Genomic DNA, 6,743 nt, shown 5'->3' on the forward strand with positions numbered 1-6,743 from the left:
TATGAAGCAGTATAGATTGATTTATGCTTTAATATGAGTTCTCAGATGTTTGATCAATGCAGTGAGGTTTTATGAGTTCTAGCTGGCCTGTGGTAACTATATGCACTTAGTTCATTGCAACTATGAGGTAGGACGTATTAGCATGAATGCTTGGCTGAGGTTTATATCATCACAATAGCTGAAGCTAAGAGCTTAGATCTGGTTGGTGACCAGGGCTCTGGGGATTTTCTGAGCTGTGAAAATTATTGTATGGAGTTCCACAACAAGGTAAGGACGGTCATTGGCAGAAAGGGACTTAACAGCCTGGTGTGGTTGAATTAGGGACAGCAGTAGAGCCATGAGGACATGGAAGACTTGACCTCCAGATTCAAGGGAAGTTGAAATGAAGTCAAAATGAGGTGAAAACCAGCACTGGCTGAAAAGAGTTTCAGGCTTTATAGTTTTCATCAGAGCCATAGAGGTTTGTGCCCATGAAGGACCCCAAATTCAGTTTTGGGGTCATGCCAGAGCTCTGCTCCATCCTTGTCCCCGTTCCTTCCCAACACACCTGGTCCTGTCCCAGGTGATAAGAAGGTGTTGAGATAGTTACTCTCAAAGACTTACTGTGCAAAATGGGTATTGAACATATTCCAGCCCCTTGGAGATGCCTGAGGATCTACCATGGGGACAAAGAGGATGCCTAATTTGAACCCAGAAAGCATCATTAACAATACAATGACTTTAGGACCATAGGTCCAAGGAGGACCCCAGTTGTCAATGGAGACCTACCAATGCAGATATGAGCTCTGGTGATGCAAAGATTGTCTTTCGGGACATTTTCTAATCTAGTAATCCAACGCCTCACAGTCCTACATACATTTATCTTCATAGCAGCCCAAGCAGGGCCAAGATACAGGTTATAAGCAGGCAAGATGATCAGAGGTACTTGGGAGCTTTCAAACCACTTGTTTTGAACCTGAAATGGTTATTATTGAGAAGAGGGACTCGGAACACTCATTGTGCAGGGCACTGTGTTGTTCTTGCCGTACATTTCTGCTAGTGGCTGCATGGCCACCTGATGGGTTGGTTCAGCTCACTGATCTGTCTGAACACTGGTCTTTTTCCCTTTTTGATACAGTGAAGGGCTGTATAAATGCTGGCTTTGATGTAATGGAAAGGAAGATCAAGACAACTCTCTGCTGCCATGCGGTTACAGAGGTGGCTTAAAACACCCATGAAAACTCACTTTGGAAAAGTTGTCATTTATGTGTCTAAGCCCACCCAGAAAGTACAGTGTGGAACAGGGGCTTGAACCTAGTTCCTGGGTGAGGAATCCATAACCTGTGGCCTTTCCTTGGTCCTCTGTGGGCTGAGACCCCATCACATGCTCCCAGGACAGTGATGTTACGTGCCCATGCCAGTGCCTTGAGCATCTCTGGACTGTTCTGGAACAGGATACTGGAATAGGTTGGCCAGAGAGGTGGTGGATGCCCCATCCCTGGAGACATCCCAGGCCAGGCTGGACGGGGCTCTGAGCAACCTGAGCTGGTGAAGATGTCCCTGCTCATGGCAGGGGTGGCACTGGATGAGCTTGGAAGGTCCCTTCAACCCAAACAATTCTGATTCTATTCATTTACCTGCAATCTCCTCCAAAATCAAGAGGCATCTCATTCCCACCAAAATGCATAATCACACGCCACTTAGCAGCGTGCCACCACCAACAACACCGCTGGTAAATAAACACCATCTCTGATGTGCCGGGCTCCTGTCAAAAGGGATTCCGGCAGGAAAAAGCTGCCTATTGCCTTTAACCTACAATAAAGTGAGGCAGATCAAAGCGAAGGAACAGGAGGTTAGTGATCTCTTTGAAATGTAGGTTCGAATTCCCAGCACAGCCCCAGTCAATTACCGGCAAGCACCGTGACACACATCCACTGCTAACGAGGAAAAGGAGGGGGACACGTGGCGCAGAATTCCAGGCAGGCAGTGCTGGGAATTAAAGGACATCACCAAGGTGGTGGGAAAGTTTCCAGGGGGAAAACTTTGTGGTTGTGGTTTCAGGCTGATTCATCCCCCTGGGATGCAGCTGGAGTGAAGGCTGGACCACTGGAGGCGATGGAGCTGGGCAGGGCAACAGCACATCCCCCTGCCCAAACCCCCTTGAAGCTGGCAGGGGTTTTCAAAGGATGCTCAGTGCCTGGCACATTGGGCTGCTGCTTTCTCCAGGCGCTCCTCCGTGACAAAATGAACCACTTTTATTTTAACACCGTTAGCGAAAGGCAGCGCAGAGGTGGGGATGGGGCAGGAGGGGGGCTGGTTTTGTTCTGGCACGGAGGGACGCGTGCACACAGGCATACAAATGCTGGGAGACAAAGACTGTGATTAAGGGCCGGTGCTGCGACTCCCTGCTTATTACAGGAAAGGATTTATTGGATGGCCTAGTTTCAGCTCCAATTTTCCATCTTTTAATCAGGTTCCTCGGTCCCCTTATCCACTCAGGAAGGGAAGGAAGGGGATGGATGTCTCAGGGGTGACGGGACAGGAATAATGCTACAGTGCTGCCTCTAGTAACGTGCATGGGGCGAAGGGTTTCGCTGCCCCAAAGGTTTTCCAGGAGGCAGATCCCAGGGCAGCCAAAAGGATTATGCCCAGCCATGCAGCATTATTTTCTGGAATGGAAAGAGTGCATCTGCATTTTCCAGCCTGACCAAGCCAAGGTGTGTGGAACAAACGTGCTGGAAATAAAAAAAAAAACAAAACAAACCCTCCTGCAAAATGGAAAATGTACAGAGGAGCAGCTATTTTTAAAAGGGATGGCACCTGCTGCTGCTATGAAGTCAGTCACATAATCAGTCAGCGAGGGACTTCTGTAGGCTGACAGCTGACAGCCAGGAGAAACAGCTCCAGCAGGCTGGCGAGAAGGAAATGGGAGCTTTTGTGCACCAGGAGATGCATCTTTTAAAAAATGGAGAATAAGGTTGTCCTATGGGCACGAGACGGATGGGGGGAAGCAATCCTCGGTGTTTTTCCCAACATGCTGGAAAAGGGGGGTGAGACACTGATAACCCTCCAGGAGACAGAGCGCTGCAAGCAAATGCCAGCTTAGCCACTTCTTCCCCCTCCCTAACCCAGCCTATTCATATTGCCCAGCCTCCACTGAGGTTTTCCTCCTTCTAAAAATATTCAGCCTCTAATTAAAACGCCCATCTCGCTTGCCAGGGCAAACGTATCCGGCCACAGAGCTGAGCTGGTCCTGGAGACAGCCAGAGCTTGCAGCTAACCAGCTTGGCCGGCTCTCCTGGCATGGAAGGGTGGCTGGGGTGATGTCTGACACCAGGGTTTAGTCCATCACGCCATGTTATCAAGCTGACAACAGCTTCAGGAAATGGGCAGGAGGGCCTCCTCAAGTTTACAGAATCATAGGATGTCCCGAGCTGGAAGGGACGCACAAGGATCATCGAGTCCAGCTCCTGTCCCTGCACAGGACAACCCCACAGTTCACACCGTGTGTCTGAGGACGTTGTCCAGTCTCTTCTTGAACACTGTCAGGTTGGGACTGTGACACCTCCCTGGGGAGCCTGTTCCAGTGTCCAGCACCCTCTGGGTGAAGAACCTTTTCCTCATGTCCCGCTGACCCTCCCCTGGCACATCTTCTGCCATTCCCTCAGGTTCTGTCGCTGGTCACAAGAGAGAGGAGCTCAGCACCTGCCTCTCTTTTTTTCCTTGTGAGGAAGCTGTAGACTGTGATGAGGTCTCACTTTTCCAAGCTGGAAGCCACCATGTGCCTTTTCCTCCACCATGGGCACATTAGTGCTGTGTTTCAGGTGCCCATGTCCTGTGGTGGAGAGGGACCTCATGCACAGGCAATGTAGTGGCTCATGCTGCTGATGGAGGCTTGCATGCTGCTTCTACAGGGCTTTGGAAAGTCAATTTAAATAATAAAAATCACTATCAAAATAAGATGATGTTAAGGCAAGGGGGCAAAGGAGTACTGAGAGGGACAAGGTGCAGAACAGAGCTGGAGCATCATATAAGTGGGGCATTCACAAAGAAGTGCGATAATCCTGCTTTCAGAGCCATCACTCCTGGGACAGTGTCCTTCCTCAGGACAGCAGGGCACTCTCCATCATTCCAAGTGAGCCTGCATCCCAGGGCAGGAGGGATCCCGTCCAGAAGGAGCGTGGTGACATGGCCTAATTGTGCACAATGGTGGACACCAAAGGAGCAGTCATCACAGAACCACAGAATCACAGAATGTCAGGGATTGGAAGGGACCTCAAAAGCTCATCCAGTGCAATCCCCCCATGGAGCAGGAACACCCAGATGAGGTTACACAGGAAGGTGTCCAGGCGGGTTGGAATGTCTGCAGAGAAGGAGACTCCACAACCTCCCTGGGCAGCCTGGGCCAGGCTCTGCCACCCTCACCATGAAGAAGTTTCTTCTCATATTTAAGTGGAACCTCCTGTGTTCCAGTTTGTACCATTCGTCGCCTCTAAAGGTTGGTGATGGCTTTTCCCCTACAGTCCATAATAGTGCTGGGAACAAGATCTGGCCTCTCCTGGAGATGTCGGCCCACAGGTTACAGTTTGCTTGTAACTTGCGTGCTGTCCTGGGGGACAGGGCAGTTTGGAGAGGCAGATGGAGAACCAACAACCTCTTCCAGACATCCTGCACCTCTGCCTGCCTGGATGGAAGATGCCATTGTTCCTTCAGACTTGGGAGAACTGGGAATGCTGCAGCTTCTCGGGGGCGGTTTCCTCACTGGGGCTCTGCTTGTATTGCTTTATACACAGCACCGAGAAGTGCTATAAATTAAATTTGCTATTTAAGAGCAGGCAAAGCCCTCCTGAGACGTTTCTATCTATTCTTCACTTGCAATGGCTCTGTGTGCTCTTAACCCTCCCTGCAGTAGCTCCCGCTCCTCAGAGGGTGGTGCTGAGGTTGGACAACGTGTATCTCACCACCGAAAGCTCTGCGGTCTGGCAACCTGCGGCTTTCTGTGCCGTGGCATCACTCCTGAACCCATTCGCTTCCTCCCACCCTCAGGGAATTGTGAAACAGCTCGTGGGCTCTCACTGCATCACCCGCCCTACAAAGCTCAGCCTTTCAACCCTGACAGACTGCGTCCCGAGTCCATGAAGAGATCCCCACCATCGCTGACAAGCTTTGGAGCAGGGGTTTGCTTGAGATACTCTTGTGCTGCTTGACTGCCATAATTTATAGTCCCCATACTAATAAGGGGATTCTGCCCCTCCGCTCTGCTCTGGTGAGACCCCCCTGCAGTGCTGGTCCAGCTCTGGGTGCTCAGCACAGGACACACATGGACCTGCTGGAGAGGGGCCAGAGGAGCCCCAGAAATGATGCGAGGCTGGAACAGCTCTGCTGGGAGGACAGGCTGAGAGAGCTGGGGTGTTCAGCTGGAGAACAGAAGCTCCACAGAGATCTTAGCGTGGCCTTTCTGGACTTTAAAGGGGTTGAGAAGAAAGATAGGGACAGACTTTTGAGCAGGACCTGTTGCAATAGGACAAGGGGTGGTGGTTTTAAATTAAAAGAGAGGACATTTAGACTAGATATAAGGAAGAAATTTTTTATGAGGGTGGTGAGAGCCTGTCCCAGGTTGCCCAGAGAGGTGGTGGATGAACCATCCCAGGCCAGGCTGGACGGGGCTCTGAGCAACCTGAGCTGGTGAAGATGTCCCTGCTCATGGCAGGGGTGGCACTGGGGGAGCTTGGAAAGTCCCTTCCAACCCAAACCATATGATTCTATGAATTTGTTTTGAGTCAGCCAGTGAAGCTCTCAAGACTTTCTGGCAGTGAGGAGCCCAGCAGGACAGACACAGCAGGACAAATCCTGTCCCCACTTTGGAGATGCAACACCCATGAGGCTGATGGGTCTGAGCTGAGCAAGGAGAGAAGCCGTGTTGCACTTCGGACCCAGCGACAGCTGCCGCCCTCCCAGCACTAAGGCAATAAATCTGGTGCATCTGGGTTTATTCTCCTCCAAATCACTTTATTATATTGTGAATAATCACAAAGCCTTACAATGCTGCGGAGGTTCTTAAAAAAAAACACAACAAACCAAACTAACACATCGACAGTATTTGCCAGCTTTTTCTAGCACTTGTTCAGCCAGCAGCTCGCATGAGATTACACAAGGAGATCTTGCAGTCTTTAATTGGATTGTCACATTGGTTTTTAAACTTACCACAGTGGAGCTAAGACAGTAACTTTGACAGTATGTGATCCTGGAAACATTTCATCTACGTACAGACGTATAAAATTAAACAACTATTTAAAAATTACATTTTCTGCCAGCAGAAAACAATTCTCTTAAAAAGGCAAGATCCACTAAAAAACACCTCCTCCCTCCCCAATTGCCCCAATGCAGTTGGTTGCTGTTCTCTTCCAGATCCTTGCCTGCAGGCAGTTCTGTTGCCTTTTTAAGAAAATCAACGTTTCTTATGATTATGAAGGCTGGTTGAGCATTGCAAATGCTCACTAGAGTGGGGAAACCCCCCAGCACTGAAAGAAAGGCTTAAAATCCCACCTTAAAATCCATGATTGAAAAGGCGATGGATGAAAATGCGAGAGAGTGATTTCAGTATCCAAAGTGAGGTGTTGATTCAGGCTTTTATGGGCTCAGTGGCTTTCAGTTGTCCCTGGAGACAGCTCCTTGGGGCAACAGGGTTTCCATTTGCAAAGACCTTTGGGAGTGTGAGGATGAAGCTTGAGCAGCTTCCAACACTCCCAAGGAAGGTTGTGGGA

Source organism: Streptopelia decaocto, assembly GCF_964273445.1.
Source record: "Streptopelia decaocto genome assembly, chromosome: 1".
NCBI lineage: Eukaryota > Metazoa > Chordata > Aves > Columbiformes > Columbidae > Streptopelia > Streptopelia decaocto.